The sequence below is a fragment of the Dermacentor albipictus genome, chromosome 5, assembly GCF_038994185.2.
Source record: "Dermacentor albipictus isolate Rhodes 1998 colony chromosome 5, USDA_Dalb.pri_finalv2, whole genome shotgun sequence".
Classification (NCBI taxonomy): domain Eukaryota; kingdom Metazoa; phylum Arthropoda; class Arachnida; order Ixodida; family Ixodidae; genus Dermacentor; species Dermacentor albipictus.
The window spans coordinates 81,361,636-81,383,463 of NC_091825.1; the positions used below are offsets into that span (position 1 = coordinate 81,361,636).

General features: G+C 45.3%; 3 non-coding genes across 3 annotated transcripts; 2 read left to right on the forward strand and 1 right to left on the reverse strand.

Moving 5' to 3' along the window:
• Window positions 1–8,385: 8,385 nt before the first annotated feature.
• TRNAM-CAU (transfer RNA methionine (anticodon CAU)) lies at window positions 8,386–8,457 on the forward strand. Its single transcript has one exon. It is a non-coding gene; the product is annotated as a tRNA-Met (tRNA).
• A 934-nt stretch (window positions 8,458–9,391) lies between these two features.
• Window positions 9,392–9,473, reverse strand: TRNAS-AGA (transfer RNA serine (anticodon AGA)). The gene has a single exon. It is a non-coding gene; the product is annotated as a tRNA-Ser (tRNA).
• A 7,938-nt stretch (window positions 9,474–17,411) lies between these two features.
• TRNAM-CAU (transfer RNA methionine (anticodon CAU)) lies at window positions 17,412–17,483 on the forward strand. The gene has a single exon. It is a non-coding gene; the product is annotated as a tRNA-Met (tRNA).
• Window positions 17,484–21,828: the final 4,345 nt, after the last annotated feature.

Below are 21,828 nucleotides of genomic sequence, written 5' to 3' on the forward strand. Positions count from 1 at the left end.
TTATCCGTACTGGTATTGATCGGCAATCCTATGGCACGTTTGCACGCCTTGCGGATGAGGCGGTCTAGTTTAGTTCGTTCGGCCACCTGCCACTTGAGGTAGGAGGCGACGTACTTTATGTGACTGGTTACGAACGCTTGTACCAGGCGGATCGTATTGCTTTCTTTCATTCCGCTATGTCTGTTCGTGATACGTATCAGTAACCGGATCGTTTCATTGACCGCACGCTCTAGTCTGCGTACGGTTTCGCCATTGTGGCCGTTGACCGACAGGTGCAAGCCCAGCACCCTAATTTTGTGACCATGCGGGATGATGGTGCCGTCAGATGTGATTACTCTAATTTCTCTGTCGGCGTGCTCGGCTGCGGAATCGGAGCTCCTGGGTTTGCGACCCCTGCGCGTGGGTCTGTAAAGCAGGAGCTCCGATTTGGCCGCGGAGCATTCGAGGCCCGTGTCACGTAGATACTCCTGCACCGCGTCGACAGCCGCCTGTAAGGTTTGCTCTACGTGGCCGTCATTTCCCTCAGCAACCCAGAGCGTAATATCATCGGCGTACAAGCTGTGGTGGAGGCCTTCTATCTCTGCCAGTTTCTGGAGTAATCCGAGAAGCACGACGTTAAAGAGCATGGGTGAGATGACAGAGCCCTGCGGTGTGCCCGTGCAACCTATGTCTATGTCTTGCGATTCCAGTCCGCCGATCACTATGCGGGCATGGCGACCCGTAAGGAAGTCCCGTACGTAGTCGTACGTTCTCTCGCCCAGTCCCAATGCTCGTATGCTTTCAAGTATCGCAGCGTGTTTTACGTTGTCGAACGCCTTTTTGAGGTCAAGACCGAGTATTGCTTTTGTGGATCGCGTGGGATTGTCTATGATGTGGTGTTTGAGTTGAATCATGACGTCCTGCGTAGAAAGGCCACGACGGAACCCCAGCATCGTGTGCGGCAGCATGTCTCGGTCCTCGAGGTAGTTGGTAAGGTGAGTGAGAACCGCGTGTTCCATGACCTTGCCGACGCAGGACGTCAGGGATATTGGTCGAAGATTGTCGATTTGTACCCGTTTGCCCGGTTTGGGGATCATAATTATGCGCGCCGTTTTCCACGAGCTCGGTATCGTGCCGGCATTCCAGCACACGTTAATGTAATCCGTCAGCCGTTCTATCGACTCGTCGTCCAAGTTGCGGAGCGTTTTATTGGTTACGCCGTCCGGGCCCGACGACGATTTTCTGTTGAGCTTGTGCAGTACCACCCTCACCTCTGCTACGCTAAAGTCTTCATGTAGCTGCACGTTACTCTTCCCCGCGTACGCCGGATGCACGACGGGGCTAGTTGCCTTGACGTAACGAGTTCGAACGGCTTCTAGAAAGTCCGCGGACGTGCCTTCGTAGTCGTGTACTAGCTTGTTAATCTTATGCGCGTGCGCTGATTTGGTCTCCTCGGGATCCAAGAGGTGCCGGAGGAGGTGCCATGTCTTAGCCATTCCTAGCTGATTTTCCATAGGGTTGCACGTCTCCTCCCATTGCGTTTTGCATACCTGCAATGCGTGGACTTCTATGTCTCTGTTTAGCCGTGCTATGCGTCTGCGTAGCGTTCGATTGTGTCGTTGACGCTTCCACCTGTCCTGTAAGCTGCGCTTGGCTTCCCACATGTGTAGGAGTTTACTATCTATCACCTGTAGGTGTGCTTCCTGCGGTACTTCCCGCGTTGCCGCTTCGACGTCCCTCCTGAGCGTCGCGGTCCAGCTCTCGATGTCGTCGATAGCATCGCTGCCGCGATTATGCTCCTTCCGGGCTTTGCGAAACGCGTCCCATTCTACCAGCCGATAGTGGTTGCCCTTGGTGCCGTCCCGATGACCGTGGTGATGGTAGTGCGGTCCCACATCAACTTGGATCTCGATCACCGAATGATCGCTACCCAAGTCCTCCTGGGTGTTATGCCACCACGCGCCAGCGACGTTCTTCGTAAACGTAAGGTCGGGCGAAGTGTCCGCACATACGCTGTTGCCCTTGCGTGTGGGCGCGGAAGGGTCCGTAACGAGCTCCAGCCCCTCATTCTGCGCGTCTTCCCACAGGCGCTTACCCTTCGGCGTTTCGTACTTGTACCCCCACGCCGCGTGAGGCGCGTTGAAATCACCCACGATGATTAAGGGCCTGTCGCCGGCTGCCTCGCTCGCCTTTCGCAGTAACGTGCTAAAGCGGTGTTTGCCTTTAGGTCTACTGTACACGTTCAATACAAACAGACCGCGCCCTTTCGTCGGAATAAGCTCAATCAGCACGTGCGGTATTCTAACGTTCTTGAGTTCGCGTTGCGCCACGGTGAGGTTGCGTCTCACTAGCGTTGCAGCGGCCGGCGGTGCTCCCGCGGTCACGGCCTCATCGATCGCTTTGTAACCGGCCAGCTTGACCGCGTCATTGGTTTCTTGTAATAGGATTACGTCAGGCCGTTCCCGGTTGCGTAGGAATTGTTGAAGATGCCTCCTGTATCCCCTGCAGTTCCACTGCCAGATTGTGAACGTGTTCTGTGTGTTACGCGGTCGTGGGCGTTGTGTTTGTGTGGTGTGTTGAGCCATCGTGACTGTCCGCATTATTATTTGCCGTCCGGCTGATCCTGCACCTCTTCGTCTGGTATCGGCCTAAGGTACGGTTTCCCAGTCGTCCGTACCGGGCGACCCGCTGCGCCCGGGAGCCGCATTTCAATATTGTCTATACGCGATTGGAGTGTCGCAACCATTTGAGTGAGTTGTGCTATTGCACTGCTCAGCTGTTCGGTTTGCGCGGTTTGCTGAGCTATTGCGCGGTTCAGTTGCGTTGTTTGATGCGCTTGTTGCGTCATCATCGCGTCTACCTTGCCTTCGAGTCTGTCGACTCGCTCGCGGAGTTTCTGCTCGCGCGTTTGCAATGTGGTCTCGGTCTGTTGCGGGTCTAGCGCCTTGCGTTTAGTAGGAGCGGGTTGTGCGTCCTGCACCTCCATGACTTCCTCCGCGCTCTCGACCGTTCGAGCAGCCGCGTCTGCGGCGACTGGTTTGGTCATAGGAGGAGGAGAGGGGGTTACTGGGGCCCCTTTTAACGTGGTAATTTCGTTCTTTAGCCTAGCATTTTCCTGCTGTAGTGTTTTGATGACGGATTCTAACTGATCCAGTCGCTTCTGTAACAGGCTTTCTGTTCCGTAGTTGCTACTCTGAGCGCTACTGCTGCTTCTAGTTGCTCCGGGGTTTCTATTAATGGCAGTCTCGGGTCGCGATAGCGGCGCACGAGGTGCGCCTCCGGAGGCGACCGCCGCCCAGCTCACATGTGGGGGGTTGAATCCTCGTCCATCTTCCGCTGCAGCTGCATGGCTGGCACGGGCTATCGACCTGCTGCGAGGCCTCACCGAGCGGGGGCGGGAGCCGGTGCGAGAGCGGGCTCGAGAACGAGTGAGGGAGCGAGTGCGGCTACGTGCACGGCTCTCCCTCGAGGTCGAGCGGCTGTCGGCGCTAGCTCGTCTCTGTGTGGGGCGTTGTCGGTAGCTTTCCTCTCTGCAGTCGTAGGTGCTGCTGCTGGCGAAAGCGGCCTCAGCCTCTTCGCGCATTCTGCGTTCCCATTGTCGTCGCTTGACTAGGTACGGCGTCTTGTACCTGGCTTTGCACTTGCGGTCCCCGGTAAGGTGACCCTTCCCACACAGTTGGCACACCGGCTCGCACCGATGGTCGTCGGGTGGGTTGCTGCATCCGCACCCGCGGCACTTTTTGTCGTTCGGGTTGGGGCACACGTCGGTCCTGTGTCCCAGACGACCGCACTCGTAGCACATGTCGATTTGTTTCTTGTAGAGAGAGCACCTCATCAACATCCCGCCGTAGTTCACGTAATGGGGCACGTAGTAGCCGTCAAAGAGGTTGACCACGTTGCTCGTGTTCCCCATGCGCTTGGCATGCAGGACGTTCGGGTTTCGCTGGTTCACGAGACTTCTCACGACGTCCGCCGGCTTTTCGTCTAGCGATATGCCCCTGATAATACCTTTGGATGTGTTCTCCGGAGCCGCTCTGTAGGCGCTTGCTTCGAACTCGCGGTCGGCAATGCGCAGCTTGCAAATGCTGCCGTATCGTCTAGCGCGACCTTCTGACGGAGTGCTCACCACTGTCACGTTTTGACGCTCGTTGAGACAAACGCTGTCCTCCTCAGCTGCCTCGCGTCCCACGCCTGCTGCGTTGCGTATGCAGCAATGGACGCGGTCCTTCTGGTATTTCGACACGTTGATGCCGTCCCGGGTCCGCACGATGATCTTGTAGTCGTCCGTGGGTAGGTTGGGCATTCGGCTCGCCATGGTGATCTTCCGCACATAGTGCGTCGCTTGCTTTATAGACGCCGCCATCTTGGAAGACGCTGTCGCGGCTTGCTGGTTCGTCGCAGGGTCGTCGTCTCCCGCCGCCTTCTTGGTGTTACGCTTGATCTCGCACCATCCCTACTGATTTCCGAGCTCCGTCGGCGATATTTCCTCCCCTTCGACTTGCACGACTTCCATCTCGGAAGCCGACGCAGCGGATCGGGGCTCCGCTGACGCTTAGGCCTACCGTGCCTTGTCTACCAGCCTGGCTGTCGTGCCGGTGTGGCGACGCGGAAAATCTTCGAAAAGTGGCCGGAAAACGAGCTCACCTGCCGAAAGCTGGTATCGAGAGAGTCCGTAGAACTTTCGAAAGCAGCTGGGAATACCGTGAACAGGATAGCTGTAGATAATTCGCCGAAAACCATAGAAAATTTGCGGAGCCGGTCCGGGCAAGTAAGAAAACAGGTGGCTAAAGTGCAAACAGAAAAAAATTTAGAGAAGCCATGCATAATCCGCAGTACTATGGTGTTAGCGTAGTAGTTCGCATAACACTGACATAAGCAACTTTCAAAGCTGAAGAATAAATACAGCAGTAAGCGCAAATATAATAATGAGAGGTAGGCCACTGGGAAAAAAGTGTAAACATGTGAAATCAACTCTTCTTTGTACTAGTTATAGAAAATAATCTATTGTATGCAGTTTTACTATAAGCCAGTCGATATCATCCCTTTCTCGTATGCATCTAGGAGAGGGGGGGGGAGAATAATAAAATCCGTTTTTGCACGAATATTCTTGAAGTGTGAGATCATGCGCCTGACGTTTACGTTTTTCTGGTTTTCTTAGCTTAAACGGATCCTGTGTGGTATATCTCAAAGTAGTTGTGCTCTATCAAATAGAAAAAGTTTGGGCGATGAAGTTTAGCCCGACTTTGGAGTGTAGGTAATCCTACACGACATAACAATTCTGTCGGGTTATCCGGGCGTTGATAACAGTAAAAAATAAATCTAACCACTTTCCGCTGCATGTTTCCGAGCGTGTCGATACCACTACTTTTGAATGGGAACCAGGTTATATATTAGCGTACGCATCGGGCAACCCGGGACAACCTTGCATATTTTCTCGGCATTTTGTCGCCTTAGTGATCCTGTATACCTGCATTCTTCCTGTGCAAGTGCGCATACTTTGCCGTGACGTCATGAATTACGATTATGTCTCCTAGGACCTAACTTATTGTTTATCAGTAAAGAAGGGCTGCATCGTATTCTAAAAGAGCGATAGACTGAAATAAGCGAATTCTAATAAGCTTTACTGCACCACAAGGACCCAAATGCGAGGAAATAGCTTGAAAATCACGACGTCGCGCCGATGTACAGGTGCTGTATCGCGTCGCGAAATTTTAAAAAATGCAAGCTTAACCTTTCTTTTCTCTCCTAGTATAATCAATGATTTCCTGTGAAATTAAAAGAAATAATGTTTTGACAACATATCGCCATAAAATGGCTTAATATTTGTCTTTCGTTCCCCTTTACACAAGGTTTGTATTTACGAGTAAGTATGGAAACAGCTCTCAAATTAGCAGACACACGTGAACAAAATATTTGAATGCATATAATCTGCATTCAGATAGAAGCTTGATGTGATGATGACTCCGTGTATGGATCATGCAAATGGCTGCTGCGCGCAGCTATAATCTGTTCGCTCCCTTTTGAAGCGTTCAAACTGTTACGACAGCTTCTAAAATGGCGGTTTCACAAAACGTGATATCATTTCATGCATGCTTCGAAAACAGCGTGATAGATCAGCTTATGTGCCAATTCATAACGACGATCGCAGGAAGAAACGCAACCCAATATGTTAGCTGGTGTCGCGGTTCACCGGATCTGAGTGACACTGTTCTGTCCATCTAAAGCATGCGACCCGAACACAATGCCAATGCATTTAAATGTTTTCGCAATTTCACTACCATTATTACGAAGTTGTAGTGCACCCGACGTGATGGCGTTGTGGCTATGGCGTTGCGCTGCTATAAGCCCAAGGTCGCGGGATCGAATCCCGGTGGCCGCACTTCGATCGGGGGCGAAACGCAGAAGCGCGCGTGCAACGTGCGTTGGGCGTGCGTTAAAGAACTCCACGGGTGGTCGAAGTCCATCTGGAGTCCCTCACTATACGAGGTGCCTCACAATGAAATGGCGTTTTAGGCAAGTAGGACCCTGGAATCTAATTTCTACTCTTAAGAGGAAGCTTTAGCTCGGATGCTCCTATCTAAATACATGAAAAAGAAGAATTCCTTTTTCTCGGCAACCGATGCGCCAAATTTGACAAGGTGTGTTGCATTTAAAAGAGAAACTTATAATCTAGTGACTGTTGGCTTCGGATATTTTATTTAAGCCGTGAATTTTTTATTAAAAATTGGCAAAAAACAAAGCTATTAAGTTTACAACTCTGTAACTCAGCAACGAAAATTGATAATACAATTCCATGAATTGCATGTAATAGTGCATCTAACGCGGACGAAATTGACATGTTACACATGAATGTCAAAAAATTTAGTAATATAGAAATATAGCTTTTGCAGAACCCTTGTAAACAACGTAACGAATTCCCGTAAGATATGAAATACCATATCGTATTTATCCGCTTTGAATGATCTAATGGATGCCGTTTACAGAACCGCGATATCGCTTGTTGATACAGAGCTATGAGTTTGTAAACTTCGTGCTTCTATTTTTTTCAAACGGTCGAATATTTGAAAATCTTTTTAACAAAATTCAAGCGCTAAATCGAAATTCCGCTTCCAACAGTCCCTAGAATTTAACTTTATCTCTCAAATTCAACAAATTTCATTAAAAACGTTTTTGCGTTTACATGTATTTGAATAGGCCGCGTCGGAGTTGGAACCGAGCTAAAGCTTCCTTTTAAATGGTAGCGCTTGAGTTACCGTAATGATTTAAAAGAGCAATCAACAATGCTGCTGTTTGCGTCGGACCAACCACGAAGCGTGCAGAGAGCATCGCCGAGCCTCTTTTTGAACAGCTCCCCCGCTGTGAAACTGTGTAGGAAAAGGGATCTTCAGTTACACTAGGACGTCATTGGCCTATACACAAGTCGAGCTAGCCGGGCGAACACCCAAAACTCGTGACGTCCTGTTCCCACGTGACCACCTTTTGCATCACGACATGGTTACATACACTTCCTGTGAAACGAAACGGAAATTGGTTTGTAAAAATCGTGTTAGAGCAAATTATTTAGGCCGACTATAGGTTTGCCAGTACTTGTTTACGGCTTCGAGGCCCAGGAATTCATTTATCGCAAGGAAAAAGGGAAAAAATTATTGCGATCAAGGTAATCACGCATCAGATCTCTGTGGACGTAAATAAATAAGGAATGCATTTCACAGCCGACCTACAGATACATAGAAAATATGATAAAGCTGACATCAAGCACACAGTATGCTTTCTATTCGAATGAGCCAGAGCGTCATGATTTACTAAATCAAACACCCTTATTATATGTGCAAACAGCACGGGAAAGCTTTATTTATTACATCAAATATTCTTTTTTAAAATGCAGGTTCTCTTTGTAATAGTAAACTTGATTCTGTGGATTAGCAGATTCCCCCTTCGGGAAGTCTGACACCTCGACATTGTTATGTTCTGCTAGCGGAAAAAAAAAAGGAACCCCCTTCGAATCCTAGTAACAATAATTTCTTCTAGTGAATTGCAGAATTATGTAGGCAGGAATTAGACGACAGTTGTTTATTAACAGACACATCCTCTATTCCTACAGGAAACGTGCAAGTTGAAGGCAACAGTTAGAGAAAAAAGAAAACATGGCAAATTTTACTGGGTAGATGCCAAGGTCACAGTCGTAAACATGGGCACGAAGCTCTATTACAAGAACAGCTGTCACAGGTTGCTCGACGAGGTTGGCGATGTGCTTCCGCAACCTTTTTTTTCTTTTCTTCTTCTTCTTCTTCTTATGGCGCAGCCGCAGTTGAACGCCATTAGCGACCGGTTCACGTCGTCCCGGCGTGAGCATGAGCGATCTGCATGAGCGACAAATTGCTGCTTCATAAAACAAGAATCGTACTCAGCAGAGTGGCGCAGTGGAAGCGTGCTGGGCCCATAACCCAGAGGTCCGTGGATCGAAACCACGCTCTGCTAATTTTTTTTTTCATATGTATGGTTTTTTTCTCTTTTTCACTTTCTCCAAGTTTTCACAGTGCAGTGCGCTCCTGCATTGTTCGTTAGAATTATGTACCGCGTAAAAGTAGAATAAAGTATTCTGTTTGTGCTCGAATATCAAATGCAGTCGCTCGCAATTTCCTCAGAGTGAAATTACACTGGGTGGTGCTGCGCATTTTCTGGAGCGGTTCTCGTAAGCTTTCTTATTAAGTGTACTGGGTGATAATACAGCATTGAAACGCAGAACGTGTCAGCGTCAACAAAATCGGAGAACTAAATATTCACTGACAAAAAAAAGACGAAAAAAGAAAAATACGGCACGGTTAAAGCGAGGTATTACCCTCTGAAAAAACATTTTAGTTCGAAATAAGATGCGATATATACACCGTGTTTGTGGGGTTAAAAACTACGTCTTATCTGATTTATATATAGTTAATTACGTAAATCCTACCGCGTCAAATACTATGTTATAATACTATGCGGTCAATAACGATCGGTCAAGGAATCGGGTGCATTTAAGAAGTGTGTTAAAGGTACGTATATATTCTCTTTTGTCATATTGGCTCACTACTTACATACTTTCATTATTTAAATCGCGAAAACCACTGTCCTCGGAATGTATTCTGCGTCTCTGCAATATTTCTCGCCCCAAGGTGCAAAGCCTTTGCGTGTCTACGGCTATTCTCGCTAATTTCGTGGAAGAAAATGTGAAAGGAAAATAAGGTTTGATATTATAGTGCAGACGAAAGTAAAAGGCCGCACTAGACTTCTTATAGCCAGGTATGTTCATGCTAACGGATATGCTAGCTGCAACAGCGCTACGGTATTATTGTTTTTCTTTAAACCGCTATTTTCCGCATCCCTCTGAAAAGCGGCTGTATATAATAAAGGTTTAATAAACAAAAAGAACACGCGCAGTCGACAGGATTCGAACCTGTGCGGGGAGACCCCAATGGATTTCTAGTCCATCGCCTTAACCACTCGGCCACGACTGCACGACTGAAGGTCGTCGGCTATTTTTAAACGGCTCGTGTCTTCGGCGAACGAGGCGCACACGTGGCCTCGAATGGCGAACCACCAAGGTCGATCCAAATAGGTCGCGAAGCTTCGGGCTAAAAGCGCTTCAGTAAAAATTGTTACCGACATCAGCCAGGGTGGTTATGGGAGCAGGGATTGAAGCGAGACTATGTTTGGAGGGAAAAAACATTGGGAAGAACGTTCTTTAATTCAAGCGAGACACAGTTAGATTCATTCAACGAAAATAAAATTCATGGTGAACGTTATATATTCGTGAAAAGTTATCAAAATACAAGCTTTTTTTTAAATTTTATTATTATTAATAAATACATTTCTTTTCAGTTCCCATCGTTACAGGGGGCGTTGAAGCTGTTGTCACTTGTAGTGAAATGCAATGCGATGCTTGTTTGAAGTGTGCAGACAGGCGCGCTTGTAAAGTTCACCTGTTGAAATGCGCCCCCCTCACATGTTGTGCTTTTTTGCTTGTCGACATTTGCCTGAATTTGGTGACGCGGGTAGCTTCATTGCTTCTTAACCTGTTCAGTCAAAAGTAGTGAGATAATCCAGACAATCGTTTAAGTTGTTTCGTGCGACTGCGCTGGCCGACGTGCTTGGCATCCGACGATAGGACCAGCACTCTACACCTAAAGCTTTCGTCGGCCTCCAAAGAAAGTATGTTCTGTGCAGGGGTGCGATTTCGACAACCGTACGGCTGGACTTTTCCTGCATCGCTTTCCGCACTGAAAGCTTGAAACGCCCATCAAGTGGAATTGCGGGGCATTTGAATATATAGCTCTAAAGGCAGGCCAACAATACAAATTTCGCACCATCGAAAATAAAATGACGTCACTTCTATTTTTAACGGATATCGCGTCACATTATTTTTTCTTCCGCCTGAATTGTTACCGCCACATACAGATGGCGCTAATCCCTATGAACCGTTGGCAGAGATTGAGGAGCAGTTAAATAGCCAACAAATAGGGGTGTATGCGGTTACAGAAACGCACCTTAGAGACTCAGAAGAGCCACCAGTTATTGAGAACTATGTTTGGGAAGGGTGCAACACAACTAAGTCGGAAAGAAAGGGAGGGGGAGTCGGAATGCTTATCTATCAGGGAGCCAATTGGAAAAGAGTAAATTCACAATGTCAAGAGCATCTTTGGTTATCAGGTACAATGAGTGGGAAAAAAAAACTTGACTGGGCGTTACGTACTTGTGGACCGGAAATAATTGCACAGAGAAGAATAAAGACTTAGTGGAATGCATAAGCGCTGATGTTAAGGGTTTCGGGAATGGTGCTGAAATTGCCCTGTTAGGTGACATGAATGCCCACATACAGGATTTATATGGCTATACCGACAACAACGCAAAGTCAATGCTAGACCTTTGTGAGCAACATTACCTCGTTATCGGGAATACAGGGCCTCAGTGTGAAAGTCAGATCACATGGGAAGTGGGAAACCGGCAGTCGACCATTGATTACTGTCGGATAACAGAAGCAATTCATGATAAGTTGAGAGAAAAGGTCATCGATGAGGAATGGTTTAGCAGCATCGGGAGGGACCACAAACGCATCATGTTGAAAATGGGATATGTAGTTGGGAAAGAGAGCAAGGAGCCCGAAATGGCCAGTCCAAATTTGAACGCTGAACAAATAACAAATATAGTCACTAGAATCGAGGAAGAACTTGGCAAATGGCCAAGTAAAGAGTGGGAATATGGTGAGCTTATAAGTGTAATAAAGACAGAAATACGGAAAGAGAACCAACATGTTCGTTAGAAAGGAAAAAAGAAACCGAAAAGCTGATGGAACAAGGAGATACGAGAAGCGATCGCCGAACAACAGAAAGCATCTCGAGAGCACAGGCAGGCAAAGAAGGCGCAGTTGCCGCCGGATGAAGTAACCAGTAAATGGGAAATATACCGGGAGAAAAAGTCTATGGTTCAAATACTGGTGCAAGCAAAATTAAAAGTTGAAAGTGAACGTTGGTTGTCAGAAATACGTGAGAAAAAGAAGGGCGCACCTAGAATATTTTGGAACCACATAAAATTTTTAGGCAGCAAGTCAACAACAATACAACAACATATCCTAGACGAAGATGAAAACAGACTGGAAGGAGAAGCGGCAATAAATTACATCCGAAAAGTAACAGCCGAATCTTTCCAAGGCAATAACGAGGTTATACTTGTTGAAAAAAAGAGCATGAAAGAGACCCAAGGGGGAGAGCAGCTGGTGCTAACAAATTTAAACTGGAAGAAAGCGGAAGAGAAAATTCCTAAGCGTACCGCCACAGGGCTAGACGAGGTTCCCGCTAGGCTGATTAATGAACTAGGACCAAAAAGCAACGAAGCTCTGGTGAAAGCAGTGGAAAAAACTTTAAAAGGTAGACAAATACCAGACAAATGGCGACGAAGTAGAATGAATTTAATTTATAAAGGTAAGTGCGATAAACATAGAATTCACTCGTATAGACCATTCACCATTACATCGGTAATTTACAGGCTAGCAATGCAGGCAATCAAATTAAAGCTTCAAGCATGGGCAGAGAATAATGGCATTTCGGGAGAGCTTCAGAATGGCTTCAGAATAGGTAGGCATTTGGATGATAACTTGTTTGTTCTTACTCAGTGTATTGAAATATCAAAAGTAGAAAACAGAACGTTGTATGTGGCCTTTTTGACATTACAGCAGCTATGACAACGTAGACCGCAACATTTTATGGGATATTATGGAAGGGGAAGGCTTAGGTTCTCATAATCTCAATATATTCTCAACATTTGCTCAAGTTATTTTCATGTTTCTGCAATTTCAGTACCATTATTGCGTATCATTACGATGTGGTAGAGCTCGAGCTACTACTGCAACAATTTAAAAGACCAAAACAATGTTGCTATCTACTTCAGACCAATCATGAAGTGTGCTAATCGCATCGTCAGCCTACGAGTTCATATGGTGTGATCTTCGATAAATAGAATTTAGCTGTCATCAGAACGTCATTGGCCTACACACATCGAGCGAGGCAAGGCGAAAGCCAAATCTCGCGATGGTCCTGCTCCCACGTGACTACATTATGTATTATGACGTCAGGACACATATACCCCTCCCGGGAAACGAAACCGAAACTGATTTATAGAGAATTCATTGCAGTTAATTACTTAGGACGCTCTCAGGTTTGCCAGCATTTTTTCAGGGTTTCAACGTCCAGCAGTATCATATTAAGAAAGAAAACAAGAAGTGTAAAGTGTAATTTCCACATTCCTTTTATTCGCTGCCCTGAAGCCTGTCAAAGTAATCCCCTATCAGATCTGCGGTCATAAACAAATACGAAATGCATTTGACGGTCGAATGGCATACAAATAAAGAAAATATTCACAAAGTGACACAGACATTGCTCACACCGCATTTCTTACAGGAGGTCAGTGTTTGTACACAAATGAATCACAGTGCAATGATTCGCTGAATCCATTTCCTCCATTAAATGTAATAATATCGCGAAAAAATGAATTTATATAAAATGAATGATTCAACATTTTTGCCAAATACTTCTTTCCCAAAATGTTTTTTTTTAGGATTAAATTTCTTTTTTTTCAGGAGGTCTCACATCATGACATTACACAGTTGGTATCCAGCAGAACGTATTGACACGAACAGAAAGGGGCAACGACACACGCTGCGTGTGTCATCGTCCCTTTGGGTTCGTGTCAATACGTTCTGCTGGAAACAAATTGTGCAATGTGCAACAAACGAGCTCAGACAAACATTAGTCTGAATTAATGCATTATGTTATGCTACGGGGGAAAACGACCTCTTGGAATCCTCCTAATAATATTTTCTTGAAGTGAATTACAGAATCTGTGGACTGCTATTAGGTAGTAGTTTCTGAATACCAAGCATATTCTTTATTTCTACGGGATGTGAGCAGGATAGAGGTGGCAGTTTAAAAGAAAGTATGGAAGAAACGCGACGAATTTAACTGCATTGATGCCTAGCTCACAGTCGTAAAACATGGCCGTTTAGCTATATTATATATAGATAGATGGCTTTCTAGTGGCGCGACCGAAGCGCGCTCCCCTTTCTCGCCCCTGTACCCGCTTGTGGCGAACGTAGTGGCGGCGCTGTCATCGCCCACTCGAATTCACATTTAGTTTACTCTGCGCCACGGCCGGCGTGACCTTTTCCGTGTCTTGTGCTTGTTTATCCTCGTGAAACGGACAAAAAAGCACCGCCTAAACCATTGTTACACACCAGGTTGCACAACCGGATATGCGCGTGTGCAGCAGAGTCGTAAGTTATCTCTTTTTAAAGCCCCGAAAGACGAAGAACGACGACTTCTTTGGGATCGGAACCTCCATCGGCTTGACAAGCCGCTTAGCGCCAATTGCACTGTGAGCGAGTTGCACCTGGAACCACATTTTATTGCAGAACAATACGAGCATACCATTAAGGGTGTTTCCTAGATTTCTTAGATAATGGATTTCCTAGATTTTGCAAAAGCTTTTGCAAAGGTTTGCCACAATTTACGTCTCTTTAAATTAGGCCAAATTGAACATTGATAGGAAACCTCTCTCCTGGATCGAATATTTTCTAACCGGACGCTTACAATTCCTGTCTGCTAACACTTATAATTCCCCGTTGAGCCCAGTTCATTCTGGCGTGCCCCAAGGTTCAGTGCTCGGCCCTCTCCTGTTTCTCATTTTTATTAATCACTTGCCGCAATGCGTGACGTTTAACATTCACTTATTCGCCGACGACTGCGTAGTCTTCCGAGAAATAATTTACCAAATGATATCCTTCGAAACGATATCAACTGCATATCTAACCGGTGTGAAGTCTGGCTGATGGAACTCAACACAACGAAATGTTAAGGTATTACGTATCTCCCGTACAACTTCTTGCCCCACTTCCTACTTGCGTGAGAATTCTGCTCTCGGATCCGTAACATCCTAGTGCTACTTAGGTGTCCACATAACTTTCTCTCTTTCTTGGTCTCTTCATATTAGCAAAATAATTAGCCATGCAAACCCCTCGTTAGGTTACCTCCGGCGAAATTTTTCATCTGTTCCTGTTTCTTTAAAACTCCTCCTTTAGAAATCTTTAGTCCGACGTAAGCTCGGATATGCCTCTTCCATCTGAGACCCCAGCACTGCTATATTAACCTCTGCCCTCGAGCTTGTCCGAAATAACTCTGTTCGCTTCATTCTAGGAAACTATACAGTCGTACTGCCAGTATCACTTTAATGAAATAGTCCCTCACTCGCCTGTTGCCGCAAGCTTTCTCGCCCATGTCTCTTCCATAATATATACTACAGTCCCGCCCTACACAACGACCTTATTCTTCCTCCACCATACATTTCCCCTCGTTTCGATCATGCAGAAAAGGTGGGAATCATGTCGTGCTTAACGCAAACGTGTTATAAATCATTTGTACCCCGCACCTCACAGGACTGGAACCACCTTCCTGGAGCAGTCACGTCCACTGCTCACTATACCCAGTTTCAAAAAGTTTTAGATAGAAGTGTATTACAACGTAACTAACCAACTATGTAATTATAGTTGTTATCGGTCAATTGCTTGAATTTTTTTTGCTTCCCGCTGTTATCTCATCTTTTCAGCTATCATTGTGTTAGCAGAAGAAAAACCTGCATAGTGTCTTTTTTCCCGTATGTTCCACTCCCCTCTGTAATGTCTCTGGCCCTGAGCGTAATACTAATAAATAAATAAATGGCGTTGAAGTTCGAATGCCAAGGGGGACGCAACGCATGCTCCTAATGCAGTTCCGACGATTTCGCCCAACCTGCATGCATATTTGACAAGAAAAACTCCGGCTCCGCAAAGCGGCATTTATTGCCATTAATTGCCTTAGCTATTACGATCTTGCCAACAGCGTCATTGCATCAAATGTTCAAGAGTAATTTGTAACCTACCTTTTGACAGTTGAAGACCAGACTGCTAGTTCGTGCAAGCAGCAGTTGACTTGTTGCTTGATGAGGGAGATCTTGAAAGTACCGAAGCTTCGCTTTATAGCAGCTCTGTGACTGTACCGGACCACCCAGACATTATCTACTGTAGTAACTCAAGATTAACTTATTATGTGGCAGGCTTTGTCGCAAGGAAGTGTGTGCTGAAAACAAAGTGTAGTGCATGCATGAACCAGCTTCTGCTGCGTGCTTAAGATGGAAAGTGCTGAAATGCTGCCGTTTTCACGAAATCTTGCGACTTCGCTGGTCTTCTCTGCGCTTCACTGAAGCTTTCCCTGCTTATCGGTGAACTTCAAGACAGTTTCACTGGCTGTTTAAGCAAGAGGTAGCTACGTCGTAAGAGCATTGTGGATATGTTAGCAGTCATGAACAGAAGCAGCATTGGTGGTGTTCGTTGTGGTGAACATTTCAAAGTATTAATCGCGAAGTTGGTCGGCTTTTTACGTCGTCACACGAATACATTTCCACATCAAGGGTCTGAATAAGTATTATGTTGAGATGCGAAGTGCATGGCAGCAACTTAAGTCGATTATAAATGGCGCCAGGGCCATAGGTATATGCATGCCATTCTTGGGCCTATTCTAACACACTGTGTTAGTTTTTCAATTAATGTGCCAATAAGAAACTCTTTGTGAACAATGTTAATAAATAGCGTGTGCTTTTGTTCCCAAGTATGTTGACCGCACGCTGGGAGAAATGGGAAACATGAAGTGTACAGTAAAATGTTGTATTTCTTGAATGCCACCCGTAAACCCAACGTAAACTGAGCTCCCAAAACATTCGAGTAGTGCAGTGGCAAAAGTAATTATGTATTCGAAACTAGTCTATGTTGTTTTGTCTGCGACAAGTTGTCATGACTGGGCAGCGGTGACAGCAACGTAGCAGCGGATAAAAGCTTCCAGAGAAAGAGTGATCATGTAATCGCTGCTTACTCAGTATACATGGAATTGAGCTGCAGTTTTGAACATTTGGGCATGTAAATTTAAAGCAATACTAAGATTTTTTTTTGGTAGAATAGTGTTTTACACGCCAGAACCACCAGTTGGGTGCACAGAACTGCTGATATAAAGGGTTGGTACAGTGTGCACGTATTCAGTCATTTTGCACAGAGAACGGAAAACGTGAGGAAAAGAATGGGTGTAAGGAAATATGATAGAATGTCTGATGGGTGCACTCATTCGTACGTGACATGCCTCCGAGCGTGCTCAGAAGCAGATATATCGGTGCCGTTTACTGTAACAGCTGCATTTGCGTATAGCACTGAAGTAATCAGCAAAGCTATTTTCAATATCCTTCCGGCACCTCCCATTAACGAGGGCATCCGTACGGGTGGGCTTTCCTTACAAACAGCTGAACAAATACATAGCTGATAGCTGACGTACAGTGAACTCGCTAAACCAAGAAGCCCCCTTTTTGTTCGCAGCTTGGTGCTGATACACGGGACACGTCAACATTTCTTCGTTCTGGGCGCGTATATGGACACATTTTAGTTTCATTCCGAAGTGCCTGCAAGCGAGCTTTTCGCAAGAAACCCTGCTCTGTACAAAGCTGCGCTGCTGCAGGCTGCAGTGCGGCCGGTGACATTTGGCAAGAGTGGTCGATGCCAGCGCCACCGCATCATTCCACGCTGAAAGGCCCGCTCCAAGGAAGCCGCTCGCGTAGCTAGAAAGCCTTCTAGTTCACTGTACCTATATCACAACAGCTGTCACAGGTTGCTCAATGAGGCAGTGAATCTGCTTTCATAGCTATGTCGTCGTCGTCGTCGTCGTCGTCGTTGTTGTTGTTTACTTATTTTTGCTCCTAATGGAGCAGCGGCAGACGAACGCCATTAGCGACCGGATCACGTCGTCCTCGCATGAACATGAGCGATCTGGATGAGACACTCCAATATCTACTCCAAGATCAAATCGCTACTACCGAACACACGAACCCTGCTCAGCAGAGTGGCGCAGTGGAAGCGTGCTGGGCCCATAACCCAGAGGTCCGTGGATCGAAACCACGCTCTGCTAAATTTTTGCACATATATATACCCTTTCTTTTCACACTTCCTCCAGGTTTTCCTATTGCAATACTCTCCTGCATCGGTCGTTAGAGTTCTCTAACCGCTTAATAATACAATAAGATATCATTCAGTGTGTGCCTGAATATCAAATGCAGTCACTCGTAATTTCTTCAGAGTGAAATTACACCGGGTCGCGTTGCGCATTTCCTGGACCAGTTCTCGGAAACTGTTATTCCGCGTAAAAGGTGATGCAACAGCGTTGAAACACAGAATCTGCACATACGCAGCACGTTTCAGCATCAATAAAGTTATTGAACTAACTATTCACTGCGAAAAAGAAAAAGATGAAAGGAAAATGGTACGCTTAACGCGATAAATTATTCAAAGAATAAAAATAACTAACTTTTAGTTGGAAATAAAGCGCGAAATAAGTACACCGCGTTTTGGGGGCGAAAAAAACTACCTATTACCGAATTTATATATTTCATTAGGTAGATCCTACCGCTGTAACTACTACGCTATATATTATGCGGTCCATAACCATCGACCAAGGAATCGGGCGGATTTAAGGAATGTGTTAAACGTACGCATCAATTGTCTTTTGCAACAATGGCGCGCTACTGACTTTCATCATTTAAATCGCGAAAACCACTGTCCTCGAATTGTATTCTGCATCTCTGCAATATTTCTGGCCCCAAGGTGCAAAGCCTTTCAATGCCTACGACTATTCTTGCTAATTCTGTGAAGAGAAAAATGTTTGTCATAATAGCGTGGACGAGACAGAGAGAGATGCAAATGAGAGAAAGGCAGGGAGGTTAACCAGACTTAAAACTTCCGGTTTGCTACCCTGCACTAGGGAAAGGGAAAGGGGAAGTAAAGACGGAAAGAAAAGCGTGACAAAAATTAAAGTGTGAGGAAAAAAAAGATGTGAAAAGGGACGAAATGGGGTCATTATAGTCTTTCTAATAGGCCACTGTCACGTAGAAAAGTCAACAAAGCCTTGACCGACTTTTTCTGCGACCACAGTTCAAGTCGGCGTGGACGAAAGAAACAGGGCACCCCACGCTCTCCATACCTAAGTATGTTTATGCGAACTGAAAAGCAGCCTGAACCAGTACTATGGTATTTTCATTTTTCTTTGATCTGCTACTTTCCGGATCCCTCCCACAACCGACTGCATATATATAATCAAAGATCTAACAAAAAAAAGAACTCTATACAGTCGAATATGAACTTGATTTTGCACGCAGTGCACTCAGACGAGTGTCGGAGTGGAAGCATGCTTGGCCCATCACCCCGAGGTCCATAGATCGAAACATCGTTCTGCTACACTTCCTTTCTTTATTATTTTCTTATATACCTTTGTACACTTTTTCTACTTTTTTCACACTTGAAGCGACCTTCTATACGCGTCATTTAATGCAATCTTGATGTGTAATTTCGCATATCAGCATTTGCTCGGTCAAAAAGCGCTCCAAATCTTCTTCCGCGCTGGCCAACAGAATAAACGCATTAGACAGGCCATCTTTTGGGTACCGGTTCATACTGAGATTGAGGGCAACCGAAGGGTTGATAGGATCGCTCGTGAGCATACAAACCGAGCGGACCTAAACAGAGATCCTGAGGATTTCATGACAGTGATTCCAACGTAGTCTGACATACTAAATTACCGAAGAGGCACGAGGATCAGATATCTCCCGCCCCACAACACGCTCACTCAACAACAGGCAGTTTACTGGCGAAAGCTGCTGACAGGAACTTTCCCAAATTTACATATACTATGCAAAATGTTTCCAAGTCAATACAGGGACACATGCCCGTGGTGTGGTGCATAACCCACACTTTATCACATCACATGGGAGTGCAATACGAATAAGGCATTCTACAAAATAGAAAATCCGAGTGCGGAGCAGCGGGAGAGCGTGCTCTCCAGTGGCGACCCTAGCCTCGAACGGAGGCTGGGGGATCATGCCCGACGAGCGGCCATGCTCAGTGGTACCCTGGAATAGGGACGACAACCATGCAGGCCGGAGACCATCATCAACCAATGGAAGATGAAGACATCTGGCCTGACCGCTGAATTACTCTTTCTAGAGCAATAAAGTTTACAGGCCGATGGGAACGCCGCCTTGTAGTCTCCGCGCCAATCGCGTTGTAATTTCGGCGCGAAATTAAAATATATATATATGGAGGGGTCACCTTCATTTTCTCTCCCAGTAATGGACCTTTCAGCACGAAGTTAATTCAGATAAAGTTTTGACACAATACTTTATAGCTCTAAACTGGTTTGCTGTTTCTCTTTGGTGCCCCTTTAAAAATTATTTAAAGTTACAAAAAAATAGAAAACAGTTCTCCAATTTTTATACACTCGTGAACAAAATATTTGAATGCATATAATCTGCACTCAAGGAGAAGCTCGACGTGTTGATCACTCCGCTGTATAAAAGATTTCCGCATATTGATCCTGCAGATATCTGCAGCAGGCAGCCAATCTGTTTGCTCTCTTTTGAAGCGTTGAAGGTGTTAGGACAGCTTAGAAAATGGTGGTCCACACAGCGAGAAATTATTTCATGCATGCTTCGAAAACTGGGTAATAGATCAATTTGACTGGCAATTCATAACGTCGATAACAGGAATAAACGCAACCCAATACGTTAGCCCCTCCGGGTCTGAGTTACATTTTTCTGTCCATTTAGAGCTTGCCGTACAACATAATCTCAAGATATTTACATTTATTTTTGCAATTTAAGTACTATTATAACGAATTATTACGATGCGGAAGAGCTCGAGTTACTACTGCAAGAATTGAAGAGACAGAAAAAATGTCGCTATTTACTTCAGACCAGTCACAACGCTTGCTAACAGCATTGTCGACCTACGAGCTCATATGATGCGAAATCATTGATAAAAAGACAATTTTTAGCTGTCATCAGAATGTCGTTGGCCTACACACATTGAGCGAGCCGGGATGAGTGCCCAACCCTCGTCACGTCCTGGTTTCATGTGACGACATTCTGTATTATGACGTCATGACACATATACCCCTCCCGGGAAATGAAACCGAAACTGGTTTGTAGAGAATTCATTGTAGTAATTTATTGAGGACGCGGTCAGGTTTGCAGTATTTTTTTAGGGTTGCAGGGTCCAGTAATATCAATTCACGCAACAAAAAAGAAATGTTTAAGTTGTCCTTTGCGTATTCCTATTCCGCATTCCATTTCCGCGTTCCCTGAAGCCTATCAGAGTAATTCCCTATCGGATCTGCAGTCATCAACAAATACGGAATGCACTTGACGGCCGAATTTCATACAAATTAAAAAAAAAAACTCAAAGTGACACACACATTGCTCGCACCGCGTGCTTTACTGGAGGTCAGTGTTTCTACACGAATGAATCACAGTATAATGATTCACTAAATCAACCACCTTCATTAAATGTACAAATATAGCAAAAAAATGAATTTATACAGTGATTCAATATTTATTTCAAATACTTCTTTCTCGATATGCTATTTGTCTTGAGGATTATGTCTTTTTTGAGGAAGTCTGACATCTTGACAATGCACAGTTAGTTTCCAGCAGAAGGTATTGACACGAACAGAAAGGGGCAACGACACTCACTGCCTGGGTCGTCGTCCCTTTGTGTTCGTGTCAATATGTTCAGCTGGAAACCAATTGTGCAATGTGCAATCAACGAGCTCAGGGCAAACACTTTTCTGAAACTTGGCATTGTTATGTTATGCTAGGGAGAAAAACGACCTCTTCGAATCCTCCTAATATTATTTTCTTGAAGTGCATTACAGAATAAGTGGACAGATATTAGGTGACAGTTCATGAATACCAAGCATATCCTTTATTTCTACGGGACATGAGCAGGATAGAGGTGACCGTTTATAAGAAAGAATGGAAGAAACTCAACGAATTTCACTACAGTGCATGATCAATCAATCAATCAATCAATCAACTTTATTTCCCTTGGAATAGGAGGAGTACGGGACTAAACGCTTCAGCAGCTTGTGGAGGTCCTGACCCCTTTATAGTTGGCAAAACAGTAGGATGACGGTCAGTCATGCACAAAATAGCTAAAATAAATCAACGAATATTACATAACATCGAGCAACAAAAATTTTTTTGTAATAAAGCGCAAGAAAAATACAACCCAATTGCATAGGCTTGAAATGGCATGAACATGAAAAACGGCAATCAACAAGTAGCGGGGAAAATATTCCAAAGGATGTACTATTCCTGAAAATAAAAGGACTGGGCGAAACGTTTATTAAGAGAATTTTGATTACACGAAGGATCAAAATCTCCATCGTTTAATATGTTCAGAAGGGAAGGTAGCTTATAGGA